This window comes from Lissotriton helveticus, chromosome 9 (assembly GCF_964261635.1).
Source record: "Lissotriton helveticus chromosome 9, aLisHel1.1, whole genome shotgun sequence".
NCBI lineage: Eukaryota > Metazoa > Chordata > Amphibia > Caudata > Salamandridae > Lissotriton > Lissotriton helveticus.
This window is the reverse complement of record NC_136070.1, coordinates 329,366,936-329,383,193: the sequence shown is the minus strand read 5'-3', so window position 1 is coordinate 329,383,193 and position 16,258 is coordinate 329,366,936.

The window sequence follows — 16,258 nt, the reverse complement described above, 5'->3', positions numbered from 1 at the left end:
AAAGACAGTAGTACAAGCCTAGATTGTGTCAAGGTTGGACTACGAGAACGTGTTATACTTAGGGGCCAATAAAGATGTTACTCGTCAGGTGCAAGTGGTTCAAAACGCTGCAGCCAGACTTTTATTCCGTCTTCCTAGATTGACCCACATTACAAGCTACCTCCGCGATTTACACTGGCTAAAGATTGGCAACCGCTCTAAATTCAAAGCACTTTGTTTTATGCACAGAATCAACACTGGTAAGGCTCCCAGTTATACATCCCCACTCGCCATCTTCGCTCATCGAAGCAGGCTAAATTTGTGATCCCAAGATTCAAACGAGCCCGGATGCGTGGTCGTTCCTTTGCTCAGTTAGCACCTGCACTGTGGAATTCGCTACCACTCTTGCTTCGTCATGAACAGAATTATGTTACATTTTGCAAAGGTATTAAGACATGGCTATTTAATCAATAATTTCCTAGACTTTTCCTTTTCTTAGCTGAGGTCCAGGGCGCCGGGAAACCTCCAGGTAGCTGTTGCGCCATACAAATTTAATAATAATAATAATGTTTCAAGTTTAAAGGTGATTTTACTATTGTTTTTTACTGGGAATAATGAAAGTGGAACTGATTGGTGGGTGATATGGGGCTGGGGCCCAAGGTCAGCTATGAAATAAGGTGTAATGGAGAGGGGTGGTAGAAAAGTGGATAATCAAGCCTGTTGGGGAGTACGCTGCAGAGTCAGGGGTCAGGGGGAGGTAGTAATGAAGAGGGTTTCTCCCTGAAGGCTCGCACAGAGGGAGCCCGAGTAGTGTCACTTGCTTGATACTCCCACCTTAGAAACCTCCTCTTCCCCATCAAAGGGACATTACATGGAAGAAAAGCACTTTTTGACAGTGATAACATTTATAAAGAGACTTTGGAAAGAGTGCGTTTTACTGTGCCTTGTAAGACTAAGGAGAGAAAGAGGGCCCAGAAGCAGGCCTGGCTAGATATATAAGCGATAAATCGGGCCAGCAGTGGCCCACCCGAATGTACCTTTGGCCCACCCAAATAAATATTCCTGGAACCGGGCCTGTCTAGCACCTTCCCACGAGCCATCGCCGGTGTGAAAACCAGCTGACCCATCAATGGAACACCGGCGGTGCGGATTGAGCCTGAAAACTGCAGAGGAGCAGGGTTCTGTCACTCTGGCCGATCACGATGGAGGAAGTGAGGGCTGGATGCGCAATGAGGCAGGGTAGGTGGAGCGTCAAGACTAGGTCCCCAGCGTGGCGCAGCGAAAAACCGGCCTGTCGCTGGAGCTCCAATTCCTGCGTGATAGTGAAGAGGTGCTGGTCTCACGCAACGTTCCGAATAGCCTGGTGGCGGGCCCGGGAACTCCTGACAAAGAGGAGGTGAGAGGGAGGCCTCACTGGCCGTGCCAGGAGGGAGTGGCTTGCACTGGCGGAGGAGGCCACAAGGCGATAAGCCCCCATAGGGGGTGAACAAAATCTGTTGAGCCTCGCTCAACACAGTGATAGAGAGCAGGGGAAGGGGGGCCCAATCCAATCTCAATGAGCAAGGAGCCATCCACGGCCTCGGATCGGGAATCCCAATCCAATTGGCTAGCAGAACCGGAGAGTGACAGCGAGCAGAGCCACGTCAGCGGCGGAGCACCGCAACGAAGGCCCCCCGGAGAGTGAGAGCGAGCGGAGGAACGCTAGCGGTGGAGCACCGCAACTAAGGCTTTCCTATGGAGAGACGGTGATAAGGTGAACAGTTCTCTTGCTCTGGCAAGGCCTACTACGAGAACCATAGCTCGCCCATTCCCATTTCTGAGAATAAACAAGCACAGTGTGCATATGTGCCAACAAGTATGGAGTGTCTACGAGAACTGATTTGTTCTGACCCCTTCTGAGACTCACCGAATCGATCTCTCAAATGATTGCCTCGAGACATAACAGTGGGCCCCAGATCTGAGCGTTAAGCCTCTGAGGAATTGTGCACATGATTGCAGTCCAACGAAAGGCCGGAGAGGCCCAATAATCTTTGATCTGCCACTACAAATAGCCCATGGATAAGGACCTCAAGTCCAGAGCTGGCGTAAAAAGCTGGGGGGATGCAGTTGACCGGAGCCAGCGAAAGGGCGCCCATTGAGATGCCCGCATCACGGGCGGCCCCCACGAAAGAATTTAAAGATAAGAAATACTCTTCTGGCCATATGAGGCCTCAATAGTAGCCAATGACCAATGCAACCGGGTTGGAGGACTAGCGGGCTGCCTTATACCCCCCCCCATAGTAGTGGTGACAGAGGGGCGCCATCCCAAAGTGAATATACTACCTGAAACAAACAAAGGAGAGAATGAGCTTGCTAAGCCATCAACTGCTGCCGGTGGTGTACTCTGTTGAGGCTCGGAATAGGTCCAAGGTAAGAACCCCCCCTCGATGAGCTACAACGGTGCTCTACCCATTCGATACTTGAGGGCTAGCAGGCCACCGGTGAAGGACACTTGACACTACCTAGTGGCGCAAATCGATGAACTGAGCACAGGAGCACGCAAAACTCTGAGGCAGCAATCAGAGTTCCAAAATCCGGATAAGGTGCTGTGAATAGGTTTCCAAGTAGGAGTATAGTAGCAAGCCTCAGCCAGGCCTACCAGTGCAAGGGATTCCCCCTTCTCTGCTCAGAGTCCTCAGACCAATAGAAAGAAGTTGGCACAGAAACTGGAATAGAAAAGACAGAGTTTATTAAACCTCATGAGGTGGAACTACATTCACACAACACCCTTCAGTAGAGTATGAGGTAGCACACTGACTGGAAGGAGCTTGGTCCTTTTATACCCACACAGGGGCTCAAATGAAGGCGGTACAAGTACAGAATGCTGGTTTCAAATACATATAAGGTCATACAGAGAGTGTGCTAGCAACAAGTGGGAGGGGCTGACAGTTAGCTAATTCTGGTGGATACATCTTGACAGTTACAAGTTGGGGACAGCTGTAAGCTCAACTGGGCATGTGCAAAGCAGAAGAGGATAAATATATCTTGTCTCTAGGCAGATTTCAAGAGCATTAACAGGAAGGTAGGACAGAGCACATGGCAAACAAAATGGTCGACAGAAATACAAAATGGATTCCGTAAAACGGACAAGATAGTCTCTAAATACAAGATGTCTTCTGCTAATGCTTAACCTAATCATTGCTAAATTACAAGAGACGACCCTTTCAGCATTTGCTGAAGACATTCGTCTATCTAGGGTAATCTAAATCTGCATCCTGTACATTGATGTTCATCATCTCAGTAATCTCACAATTTAACATTTGTTGTTCTTTTGCAATATTTCTTTTGGCAGGTGTAGAAGCAGTGATGCACGTGGAGCAAAGCATAGGACCGCATTGTATACAAGTACAGCATGTAAATAGTATCACCAGTAGTATACACAGAATAGTCAGTAGTTTCCAGCCCCAAGTAACAAAGAGTGTCCATATCCAGTTCGAAAATGTCCATGTACCAATCTCTGGGTGAATATCTGCAGCAATCTTATGAAGTTTAGAGATTGCATCATAAACTGAAGGTGAGTGATCAGGTATAAAAATGCAGCAACTGCTACCGATGATGCGACATGCACCACCTCGATCAGCCAAAATCACGTCAAGCACCATCCTGTTTTGGAGTGCTACAATTCTTGCAATTTGCTGTTCTTCTGTAATGTTCCCAAGTGCCATGGCTGTCTTATTGGTGACAGCTTCCACAACACGAGTCAATCGTCTGATCTTTGTGCTATTCAATGCAGCACCCACAAAGAAGAACAACCCCAAATTGAAATCGACATATTGTTGCAAAGTGGTATCTGTCTAGTCGACCTCATTTGCACTTATTGTTCGTTTGTATCTATTCTTAGAAATATCATTGTACAACTTCAGGTCAAGGTGATATGATGCAGGTGCTAAAAACACAGGGGGTAACAAAAATGATATGTAACATACCCCGGACAACCCAACAGGTAATTGATAGTATCCTTTATTACCACACACAAAGTATGTGTTGTGCGACGATGTAAAACTACTGTTATTAGTACCTTCAATAGTTAATGTAGAAATACATTCACTTTGTCCTACGGGAATTCTCCCAGCACTGCCAATACATAAATCTGCTTTAGCTCTGGTTACAGATATCACAAAGAGCCCATTATTCTTGATAGTTCTCACATTTGTGAAGACATATGGTGTTGAAATATTGTCCGTTGGTACTCTTCCCATTCCCATTTAGTCCCTTTAGCTTGAGGATAACCATCTACATCTTGGTAGCATTCTTTATTCAACCGAAAAATGATTCCACCTACTGAGGGCTTTCCAAAAGCAAACAAAAGGGCAGACCAAGCTTGACATGAGCCATGATGGGAAAACGATAGAGGAATAAAAAACTTTCCTCCTTTCTTTTGGTGTGCAGGTATCATCCCACACACCCAACAATTGGTAGTATTCGTAGTATTGTGTGTATGATGCAACATCTGGATGAATGTGTTATTCAGGTAGGATTGTCAATGTTTCTGCTCATGGTAGGGAAGTGTATAATAATGGTGCTCCAGTGGAGCTGGAGTAGTGGCAACAAAAAGCTGTCGAGCAGGAGCCACTTCCTCAACAAACCAAGTGGTTATTGCCATAATCACAAGGGCAACAACAAACCCTACAGCACAAATGATTCTTTTGTTATTCATTTCAATGACAGCGATGATCGATCTTTCTAAGAACCTGTTGAAAACAATAGTTGGAGCTCTTCTCCCTAGGTAGCCGTTGATTTCTTCACCACGGGCCAAGCTGGGTGTCACTACACTAATGCAAGGCTGATCCCCCCCTTGCCACATTGGCTCTCCGTTTCACAAACCCTGGGCGGTACCTCAACCAGTCTCGTTCAACACTGCAGATTCTTTCCTCGGTCTCAAGTGGTATCGCGATGCTCCAGGAATCGTGTGGTCCAGGAAGACTTCCGCAGATTCGTCAGGTGAGATAGCTTGACCTTCCTCCGTTTCCAGAATCTCTTGATGGTCGGTCAGTGCAGTAGGTTACACGAAAGTGGGCGGCACACGCTTACAGTGCGTGCCGTTCACCCAGTTCTTTTTGTTCATCACTCGAACTGCTGTCCTTGTAGCCAAAAGCACCTGCTCTGGACCTCGCCACCTCGGCTCCAAGCTGTGCGATCTGTCGAAGACCTTGACCATCACATAGTCACCGGGACGGAGTTCATGGGCCTCACCTGTAGATGTCAGGAAGAGCTTCTCGAACCTGTTGATGAATAGAGGTCAAACTGTCGGTTAACTGTGCCAAATAATCATTCAACAGAACACAAGGTACATCATGTATGGGGCGTGGCTTAGGAACTTCCCAAATGTTCATCTGTCTCCCAAATACCACCTCATACGGTGTAAGACCTGATCGTGAGTGTGGCACCGATCTTATGGATAACAGTGCCAAAGGTAGTGCATCTGGCCACTTAAGGGACGTGGAAGCCAGTATTTTTGCCAGCTTCAATTTTAAAGTAGCGTTATACCTTTCCACCAATCCTGCTGATTGCGGTTGGAAGACTGTATGGAATTTCTGTTTGATCCCTAACCCTTTCAGGGCATACTCAACAACTGGCCCAATAAAATGAGGTCCGTTGTCACTCCACAAAAGCTTACAAACACCGTACCTAGGAAAAAAATCCTTCAGAAGCACCTTTGCTGTGGTAGGAGCATTATTATCCTTTGTAGGGTACGCCTCTATCCATTTACTGAAGGCACATATAACCACTAGGACCTGTTTTAGATTATTGCAGCGTTCAAGTTGGATGTAATCCATCTGCAAAACTTCAAAAGGTGCGGTTGGTGTAGCAAACCCTCCAGTAGGAGTTTGTGTCCCTTTCCCCGGATTATACTGCCAACAGATCAAACAGGACGTTACTATATTTTTAGCTGTACTGGCAATTTCAGGATGCTCCCAGACTTGTGTAAGCAATTTAGTTATTGCTAGGGCTCCAACATGTGCCAGCCCATGTGCCATTTGAACCATAGGTTGTTAATAGGCTGCAGGCAATTTCCATTTATTAATTTCTTTGTTACGCCAACAACCCTCATCATCTAACATTCCTTCTGTAGACCATTGCTCAAGTTCTTCCACAGAGGTAGATCTCTGTATATCCAATACTTCCTCTCTAGCATCATGCCAACGCTCAGCTTGTGATTTTACTTCGAACATAGATGTAATGCTTCGCGGCATTGCAGTTTCACGGGCTACGCGATCTGCGAAGGCATTGCCTTGTCCTATTTTGTCAATGATTTTCTTGTGTGAGCTACACTTCATAATGGCAATTTTCTTCGGATATGTAAGTGCAGTCAAGAGATTATGTACTAATTCTCCGTGCAATATCTGCATCCCGTGGGATGTAAGAAAGCCTCTTTCCTTCCAGAGTAGGCCAAAATCATGAACCACTCCAAAAGCATAGCAGCTATCCGTGTAAATGTTCACACATAAGTCAGTACTAAGCTCACACGCTCGTGTCAAAGCTATTAGTTCAGCTGCTTGAGCCGACTTCTGTGGTATGCGAGCTGTTTCCACTATTGTATTGAGTGTGGTGATTTCATATGCGGCTGAGGTTGTGCCATCTGGTAACTTCAAACAGGACCCATCAACCCACAGCTCCCCATCTATATCTTACAAATCGATGCGACCCTTTGTCTGTTCCTCAGTAAGGAATATACAATCGTGAGGCTCCTTTGATTGAGACTGAGTCGCAGGATATGGCAACAAAGTGGCTGGGTTCAATGTCGCACATCTCTTCAATGTAATAGAAGGTCTAACAGTGTCAATTTGTATCCTGTCCGGCGAGCACTTTTTAAATGCTGTGTCTTGGTCTGATTCAGAAGGGCATCCACTGCATGGGGTACGAGCACCAACAGTTTGTGTGACAACTATCCCTTCGCTCTGACGTATAGACACAGCTGTCGCTGCAACTGAACGAAAACATCCAGGCAACGCACGAGCAACAGGATGAAGAACTAAAGAAAAATATGCACAGGGACGCTGCTTGTCACCTTGTGTCTGTACTAAAACTGACAATGCACATCCATCTTTCTCGTGTACATAGAGTGTAAAGTCCTTCGTTTAATCTGGTGTGCCTAACACTGGTGCAGAGCAAAGAGCTTGTCTTAATTGGTGAAGAGCATTTTGACATTCATCTGTCCAAGGAAGGGGAATCGGAGTGTTCTTAGTCAAAAGTGCTAGCAAAGGTTTAACATTATGTGAAAAATCCACTATCCATTGCCTACAAAAACGAAGTCAAACCAATAAATGCACGGACATGTTTCTGAGTGGAAGGTACTGGGGTGTTTAAGATTGCTTGAAAGCGATCTGGTGTCAGTGCACGTCCCTCCTTATACAGAAGATGACCTAAATAGGTTACCTTTGGTCTACAATATTGCAATTTCTTCCGTGATACTTTATGGTGATGTGTAGCAAGAAAGAAAGTAAGGACAAAGTACATTTTTCACACTGCTCAGGTGTATCAGCTGCCAACAAGATGTAATCGACATATTGTATGAGAGCCACTCCTTCAGAAAAAGTAAAGGAATCGAGTTGTCGTTTTAAGGCTTGACTATAAATACTCGAACTCTCTGTGTACCCTTGAGGAACTCTACAAAATCTGTATGATCTGTTATTCAAAGTGAAACCGAACAAATATCGGCTATCAGGATGAATAGGAATCGAGAAGAAAGCGTTCTTCAAATCGACTACTGAAAATGTAGTTGCTGTTGGAGGGACCAAGGTAAGCAATGTCGTTATGTCAGATACTACAGGGTACTGTGGTACTACAATCTTGTTGACTTCTCTCAAATCGATGATAAATCTATAAATCCTAGTGTCAGTATCTTTTTTCAAAATGGGAAGAATCGGACTATTGCAAACATTATAAGGAACTTCTTCCACTACCCCCACCTTAATGAATTCCTGTACAATACGCGTAAGTGCTTCTTCTTCTTCTCGAGAAATTTTATACTGAGCCAATCTCGGCAGTACAGCACCCTCCTTGACACTAATATGTACTGGTGGAATAACCATTTGTCCTACATCGGTGTCTGAAGTAGCCCACAAAGCACTAGGGAGTGAAGCTAGTGCAATGTCCTCTTTAATAATACAAGATCTCTAAATCATGGGGTAGTTGTCATTTAAAATAACCTGTGCTCCTTCCGGAGAACATTGTATCGTAGCCCTGAAATACTTGAGCATGTCAAGACCCACAATATTGTCTGGTGTATTTGGAGAAAGCAAAAACGGACATGGAGCAGTAAACTTATCAACATGGAGTGCAAGTGGCTTTGATATTTGGGCTAAGGGAAGATGTTCCATTGAAACCTATCGATGTAATAGTTAAGCCAGACAGGGAAGCCCTAGGAATCAAGTGTTTAGACAAGGCGCTACGAGTAGCTCCTGTATCAACCAGAAACTGATCAGTAGAACCCAAAACATGTGCTGTAATATAGGGACCCCTCTGATCTACTGGAACTTCAACTGATTCCTTACCCCATCCTAGGCAATCCTATGCAGAAGCAGAATCTTGCAAATCAGACGGCTCATAGTCGGACATTTGATATTGGTTCCGTCTGTCAAAAGTATTAGACCCTACTGTCCACGTGTATTAGCATCAAACCTAGCACGATCATTTGTGTTTCCTCTAGGCCCTGAATATCCTGAAAGATTTCTCATTTGTCCCCGACCACGTGAACCCTGCTGAGCGTGCAGTACTGGACAGTCAGAAAGTCCAAATTTCTTGCAATACGCACACTGATCAACAGACAAATTCGATCAATTATAGGGAGGAAAGGACGCACCATAAGATCCACGTCCACCTCTATTATTACCTCTAGAAGGTGGGCCATAAGCCTGAGCCATTATAACCTTTGTTTTTAACTCTTTAGATTTTTTATCCTCCTTACTTTTTGCTTCTAATTCTTGTTGTTCATAATACTGAGCCATAGTTAAGAGAGAAACCGGAGAGGAGGTAGTCCATGAACTTTCACTGGCCTTTAGGCGACTAGCTATTCCTGGCAAAAGGTTTGTGACATATTTATCGACAAACAGATGCCTACCCGTGTCATCTGTCAATGACTGGCCACTAAAATCGTGGAATGCTTCTTCAAAGCGTTTGAATAAGTCTGAAACGGATTCATCTATCTTTTGCTTACAAGGCGCTAACATAGTCCAATCTATCTTTTTAGAGGGAATAATCATCTTTAATTTAACCAATATAGCTACCGGAAGATCCAAAATTAACTGACACGGTTTCTGAGCAGGTTTTCTATCTTCATCTAATTGTTCTAAATCTTTCCACGATGCCCCAAGTGCCACACGATCATCGACTTTACGCACAGTTCTCCACATGTCAGGCGGTAATATTAATCCAAAAAACAAATCAATATCAGACAAAGTCATACAGAGCTAATGGCACCCTCAATTTCTTCATAAAAGGCTGTTGGATTCTTTCGCGGATCAGGCAATGCATTTTTAAGGGCCATAACATCTGCTCTGTTCCAAGGAGTGTAAACCCAATTATATATGAAGTACCCTTTCGCGTCGGTAGAAGTCTTATCATCACTTGTACCTGCTCCTTTAGGAGGAACATATAAAGGCGCGGCTTCCCGCATGGGATTCACATTAATTACAACATTCTTATCTGTATCGGACGTCGAAGCTCGTGCCATGTTGATTCGGGATGTTTGTGCAGCTGCGTCTGCTGCCTTTTTCTCCTCCCGCAAACGGGCTGCTTCATCACGTAGTTTAACCAAGCGTCTGATTGTGACAGTCACCTGGAAGAAGACAAAAGAACCTTCACGTAATTGCTTACAATCAGCTGCTATATCATCTGGCTCTACTTCCGTCGAATATTCCCTAAATCGTTCAACAACCTCTGCAGCAAATATCTCTTACAATATTTTTGTTCCTTTTCCGACCAATTCCTAATAGTATCTAGAAGTTCAGAAGTAGTATTAGTAATACGATCGGCCTTGCGCGTCGCGGATCTAATCTCAGAGGAACGTTCGGTAGTGTCTCGGATTTTATCCTGCTCTGTAGGAGAGTCCTCATCTGACTCATAAGGAGCAGAGGGAAGAGTATACAGAGGTGGACAACGATCTAATAAGAGAGAATCATCTTGGGGTTTATTAAGAATAGGATAAAGAGGCCTACGAATAGCGTATTGGCCAATTACCTGTAACTGACGCTCCCTATCTTCCCTCTCTTTAATTTCTTTCATCTCTTTATTTTTAATTTCTAATGCTTTCGCATACATGCTCTTACGTTGTTCTTTTTCAATCAAGGCCTGCTCACGCTTCATTTGCTCAAGCACTTCCTTCTCCCACATTCGTACACAATCAAACATATCTTGCCTAGCTTTTCGCTTAAACATTTGTTGCTCCACATACTGAATCTTTCGTAAATCAAATGACCCATGCATAGGCCAACGCAACTCAGGATCCTTACAAGCGTATTTGTTCCACAATGTGCTGTACATTATGGACGAAATACCATACTTAATATACATGTCCCTATTAGGCGACCCCTCCGGGGTGGCTGGTTGTGCTTCGTCAAGTTTCAAAGTGGTACCACTACAAAAGCAACACATCCTACGAAGTGTGCTGGGAACAGGCATGCCCAAAAAAATAGTGCAAAATATACAGTATTAGAATCAAAAGTAGCGCTTAAGGTACTCTTCGTACGTTGCGCCGTTCAAACAGTTTTAAATAGAGAAAAATCTCCTAATTACCTGCCTATATGTATTGCAGCACATGTATATATATATCAAACGAGATTAAATATTGGCAAATTTTTTCAAACAAAACCGCAGTAAGTGTTACTAAACTACCTTACCAATCAAAGGCATCAAACCCAACAGCAAGTGCGCAGAACGGCTCTTACCAATCAAATGGTGTCCAGGTTCCTACTGCCAAGTTCTCAAATCGACCAAATGGTCACTGCACGGCAAATCAACAGAAGAGATCTCAGTCGAGGACCGGCGCCACCTGGATGGTCAGATCAGAAAGAAATGGAAAACGCCGTGGATGCTAAGACTCGGGTCTCCTCCGGCAGTGATCACGTCCAAAGCGAGATTCCAATCCTTCATCTCTACCACTCCTTCGGGCATCCGAGTCGCCGATGAGCCTCACGTTGGAAGTGCCAATTTGTAGTAGCAAGCTTCAGCCAGGCCTACCAGTGCAAGGGATTCACCCTTCTCTGCTCAGAGTCCTCAGACCAATAGAAAGAAGTTGGCACAGAAACTGGAATATAAAAGAAAGAGTTTATTAAACCTCATGAGGTGGAACTACATTCACACAACACCCTTCGGTAGAGTATGAGGTAGCACATTGACTGGAAGGAGCCTGGTCCTTTTATACCCACACAGGGGCTCAAGTTAAGGTGGTACAAAGTACAGAATGCTGGTTTCAAATACATATAAGGTCATACAGAGAGTGTGCTAGCAACAAGTGGGAGGGGCTGACAGTTAGCTAATTCTGGTGGACACATCTTGACAGTTACAAGTTGGGGACAGCTGTAAGCTCAACTGGGCATGTGCAAAGCAGAAGAGGATAAATATATCTGGTCTCTAGGCAGATTTCAAGAGCAGTTAACAGGAAGGTAGGACAGAGCACATGGCAAACAAAATGGCCGACAGAAATACAAAATGAATTCCGTAAAACGGACAAGATAGTCTCTAAATACAAGATGTCTTCTGCTAATGCTTAACCTAATCATTGCTAAATTACAACAGAAGTACCCACTAGTATTCACTTACACCAGTAAAGGCCATTTTTTAGCAAGTAGGAGCTGAGAGATAACAGCAACTCTGACCCTCTTTTAAGGACGGCAAGAGATCCGCAGCAAACTGAAACCACCTTGGCCACGGTCGGGACGATAAAAGATCAGTGAAAGACATGCTGATGAAACAGCCTGGTTTGGGTACCCCTGCAAAGGCAACCCACAGCGAAGATGGGCAATAGGACATACTTGAAGGTGCAAATGGGCCTGCTACCAAAGCATTCATGATAGCGTGTGTTCATGACTTCCGATTTAAAGAGTTGATCATACACAGGCAAGGGGCACCCACCCAGTTCAATTTCAAGGACACTCGCCAACCTTTTTCCAAGACAAATCTTTGACCACGCTGTATAAAAGGAGAGAATTCCAGGCAATTACAAATCATCTAATAGAGCAAGGAATTTCATACTCATGAGGCAGCTGAGACAGCACTGATCCCTGAAGGAGGTCCTAGGGATCACAGACTCCATTGAATATGATCACAATAGCAAACCCCCTGAGAACTCCAAGAACAAATACCTTCGCTGGCAAAACAAAAATTTGGGAAGCCCTCCTCCAACCTCAAGCCAGACACTGCAACGATCACCAAAGAAAGTGAAGCAGTCATTAATTCGCTACCCAAATCACCAGAAGGAGTGGCCCCCATTTGAACTGACCTACATCTTTGTTGGGAACTACCAACCCAAGCGGGGTTGGGGAGGACCCACCGACCCTATGCCCGATCCACTATGGAGAACTCTATAATAACTCACTAGTGGATAGAAGAATTAAAGAACGTTGGAACTTCATTGGGCCAAGGCTGCCATGGGCTATCCTACCATGCTGAACTGTTGTTACCACTTCTTATTACAGTTGGGCGTTTTTGGGGTTTGACTTTAGTTTTGGGTAATGATTTCTTTTTTTTCATTCTGCCTAGTAGCAGTCTCTGAAATATCCTTGAGTCAACCACAGGCCAGCGCTTTAGTAGTCTGTCCCCTGATTTGCAGCTCAATATTGATCAAGCACAGTGAATATACCCCCACCCCTACAAACACACTATAGGTAGAGATCTGAGGATTGTAGGCCTTATTGCTAGAGGCCTCAATCACCCTGTAAAACGTACAGCGATCTTGTCACTGTTGCAGAACTTCGGAGGGGAGATATGCTTATTGCAGGACATGCATCTCCTATTGAGTAATACAGCACACATGTGTTTGCGTCGCTTCCCCTAACAATTTTGGTCCACAGGCTCCTTTAAAAAGAATGGCGTTGCAATACTACTGGGAACAAATTACCCCTGCAAAATCATTTCTACAATAGCAGAGGTAAAAGGGCGCTTGCTTGCAGTTAGAATCCACTTGGGAATCATTCATTTTACATTAGCTAACATTTACACCCCCAATACTCAAAAAGAGCCCTTTATCTTCAAGGCCTTAACGGATGTACTGATGTCTCCTGATGCAGCAATCCTGGTGGGAGGGGACTTTAACTTGGTGATGGATACTGCACTTGATCGTTCATGTCAACGAACGGCGCAAATGGGGGCCGTCTCGGTAGAAGGCAAGCGATGAATGACAGAGAATGGCCTCCAGGATTTTTGGCACAACCAACATCCAGGTGTCCATGACTACATGTTTTACTCAGCAGCCCACAAAAGGAACTCACGCCTAGATCACTTTTTAGCTTCGGTGGCGCTGGCGCCCAGACAAATAGATACATCCATTGAACCTAGATCCCGTTCGGCCCACGCATTGATCACGGTCACGATTCGGGACAATATTTGCCAGCCGAATCCTACCAGAAGGTGACTGCAGGAAGGCCTCCTGCAGACACCGTCGGTCTTGACCGATATGAGGGCAAAGCTGGTGGAATAACTGCAGACAAGCAATGTATAAAACACCTCCTTGGCCGCTGTATGAGAAACACTGAAATTGGTAATGAGAATGAGGTGGGAATTTATTGCAATCTCGCCATCAGGATGTGCCGGGGATATGGAGAGAGCTGGAAAAGGAAAGACTCCTTTTGAAAAGCTTATACTTAGCCAGGGCAGAATACACCCTCCTCAGGCTCCGACACAAATTCTATCCGAGTAGCGACAGATGTGGTAGGATGCTCGCACAGAGGCTTAGAGCCAAATCGACTGCAGCGGCAATAGCCTAGATTAGACGACCCACGGCGGAGGATGTATATGTAGAGTCACAGCTTGTTGACACCGTTAAGATCTTTTATCAGACCCTCTATTCTGACCTAGACTCTCCAAAGATACATGCCTGCTCTTAGCTTTAGGAATGTCCGGTCTCTCGCCTCCCAGAAACAATAGCAAATCAATTAGACCAGCCAATACGTATGGAGGAGGTGATCACTGCAATAGCCCACCTAAAAGTACAGAAAGCCCCAGGCCTGAATGGTTGGGCTGCCCAATTTTACAAGGCCTTCTGCCAGATTTAACCCAGATCTTTTGACTGGGGGAGAACGTTTGCATTGTTAGCATTCCGTCGATCATTTGTTTGTTGTAACACTTTTCACCCTAAGTGGGATGGTTATGCCCAGACGTGTGTCCCTTGCTCACTGTGCCACTGGATTCAAGCTAGCCTGGCTGAAGAAGGGTGACATACCCTGAAACCGGTCCCAGGATGCTTGTTTCCGGTCCAGGGAGGACCTGGCCTGGCAGTTTGGTCTGGACTGTTCTCATGAGGCACAGGGTCAAGACTGATTTGCATATGGCTGGGTCCAAACTGGGGTGGAGTAGTGGGCAAAAGAACAATGGATTTAACCCATATCTTTTGACTGGGGGAGAATGTTTGCATTGTCAGCATTCCGTCCATCATTTGTTTGCTGTAACACTTCTGCCAGGAGTTGGCACCACTCCTGACACGGCTGTTCAACTCCTTCAATAGAACAGGCTCTGTAATTGACTCAATGATAGAAGCTTCGATCTCAGTAATTCTTGAGCCCTCTAAAGACCCCTCTGACTGTGGGTCACATAAACTCATATCACTACTAAACATCAATGCAAAAATTCCGCTAGTATCCTGGCAGCACGTTTAAATCTGCTGATGGCAGGTCTCGTGGGTTCAGATCAAGCTGGTTTCATTCCCACTAGACAAGGATGGGACAATGCCAAATGTCTTTTCCACCTCATGGACGGAATCCACAGATTGTGTAAAGAAGCACTGCTCCCATCAATTAATGCTGAAAAAGCTTTCAACAGGGTGCGTTGGATTTACCTTTTTAACACACTGCATCACTTCGGGTTTGGCAAACATTTAATAAAATTGATCAGTTGTATCTATTGGGCCCCAACAGAATAGTGTTTGTCCGGGTGTGCGGAACGTCGTCTGTCGCATTCCCTATAGACCACGGCACAACGCAGGGATGTGGCCATCCCCTGTTCGCTTTGTCCATGGAAACGGTTGCACAAAGAGTAAGGGATGATCCATGGATTGAGAGCATTCAATTCGGTAAAAAAACATACAAAATTATCCTTTATGCTGATGATGTAATATTGTCAGTAACCAGCCCACTGACCACGTTACCGGCCTTAGTAGCCGAACTGAAGAGCTTCAGAGAAATCTCGGGCTTCAAAGTCAACCTGAGTAAATCGCAAATCTTGAACCTTTCTTTGCCCCGGTCCCATGAAAAGAGCCTTCAAATTAAATTCCCATTACACTGGGTGGAACAATCCATCCCATATCTGGGCATCCAACTTGCTCCAACTATACGGAAAACCATTGCTCTGAACTATGCGACACTACTAGACCAGACGACTAAGGCTCTAAATGTCTGGACGCGCCTAAACTTTGCATGGTTTGGGCGGATTGCAGCAGTCAAGATGACAGTATTACCGCTTATCCTAAACATCTTCCAAACGATACCAATGGCCCGAGGTCTGAAGGCTCTATGTAAGCTACAACTAGCAATCAATAAATTTGTTTGGGGGCAAAACCACGGCTATCATTCGCCCAACTAACACAACCCAGGCAAGAAGGCGGAGTCGGGCTTCCAACAATCCACAGATGTTTTCAAGCAGCACATCTCCATTATATTGTAGAGTGGAATCGCCCTCTTTCCGAAAAACACTGCTCCTTTATAGATCAAACGGCAGCAGGAGCAAACATCTGGCAGGAGGTATGGATCCAACGCAAACACAGGGCATGGGGACTGTACTCTTCCCCAGTCACCTCATTAACATTAAAAGACTGGGACGCAGTAGCCTGCAAAAAAGGATTGACCACTTTTCCATCCCCTATGTCTCCAATAGCAGACAACCCAGACTTCCCCCCAGGGCGCAACTCAGAGGTATTTCAAAGATGGAAAGAATAGGGATGTAAACGGGTCGGCTCTTTGTTTGACCCTAATGGACTAATCTCCTTTGAACACCTAAGGCAGGACTATGCTCTCCCACAACCAGACACATTCCATTACCTTCAAGTACATCATTGGGTCACCTCCACGGACTACCAAACAGCAGCATACCG